At 42.7% G+C, this 1,177-nt stretch overlaps 1 non-coding gene across 1 annotated transcript; it reads left to right on the forward strand.

The window, feature by feature from the left end:
* The first annotated feature begins 702 nt into the window (after window positions 1-702).
* Window positions 703-786, forward strand: TRNAL-CAG (transfer RNA leucine (anticodon CAG)). Its single transcript has one exon. It is a non-coding gene; the product is annotated as a tRNA-Leu (tRNA).
* The last annotated feature ends 391 nt before the right edge of the window (window positions 787-1,177 follow it).

Here is a 1,177-nt window from a genome sequence, read left to right on the forward strand (position 1 = left end):
AGTGGCAAATCCTAATGAGAGACGAATAAACGCCTTCAGTCTAGTTAGCTCATAAAAGAGAAACTTGCGAGGTGGTCTAATACATGTATTAGAAATTCATAAAGGCTTCAGTAATTCCGATCTAACAAGCTACTTAGGGTTTGATTCGTCTGATTCCACTTGCAAATTGGACACAAAAAATTCGTGGGTCAATGTTTTACTTCCCCATGAGACAAATTACTTATTCTTCAAACCGATTGTTAACATATGAAATGACTTACCAATTAGATTGGTTAAGAGCAGTACTAATGGATACGTTTGAAAATAGAGATAATGAATATATTTTACCTCAACTCCAAAGACGAATATCATTTACGTGTCCTGAGTCACATGTACTGTTTCTAAGATTTTCCCTTTGAATCATCTGTTATGCCATTATGCTCTTACCACACTAATCGATTAAATCCCAACACCTCCCACTATACCACAAACAACCTCGAAATGACCCAGCGATCTGCTGCTGTCTGAATTCCTTTTGTGAATCATTTGGATTTTTGAATCGTGCTGGCAGAAGATGATGGAGACAGTGAGGTAAATCATTCTCTGAGATGAACCGTTGTTTGCTTTCCGTGTTCACCTCAGTGACTTGTGTCTTCCCTGGACCCCACTCCCTCACGATGTCTCCTTCAAAAGCCTGTCGTAGAAAATGTGGCTCATAAGAACGTCAGGATGGCCGAGCGGTCTAAGGCGCTGCGTTCAGGTCGCAGTCCGGGCTTCCGGGCGTGGGTTCGAATCCCACTCCTGACAAAACACTTTATACGTAGTAAGTCGCACACATCCACTGGCCATTGAAGGTACTACTACCTATGTATCGCAAAGGCTGAGGTGGGAGAGTAAGTGAACACTACAGTGGCTATCAAATTTACCTCCTTGGCACATGTTGATTTCTTCATTCTGTTCGACATTCACTCCACAAAAACAATTTCTTTTCTCTCTATTTCACAAATAACACTGCGCACGTAACTCACACGACGACTTATCGTTACTCGTGATTCGTCCTGCAGTGGGCCTTACGCGCAAGGCCATGACTGACAACACGAAATCGTCGTCGGTAAAGAAAAGTCAAGAAATGGGGCCCCTCACAACTGTCGAACTCCCTCCCTCCTTCCCTCATGCTGTAGAAACAGATGATTATAAA

Source organism: Panulirus ornatus, chromosome 6, assembly GCF_036320965.1.
Source record: "Panulirus ornatus isolate Po-2019 chromosome 6, ASM3632096v1, whole genome shotgun sequence".
Classification (NCBI taxonomy): Eukaryota; Metazoa; Arthropoda; class Malacostraca; order Decapoda; family Palinuridae; genus Panulirus; species Panulirus ornatus.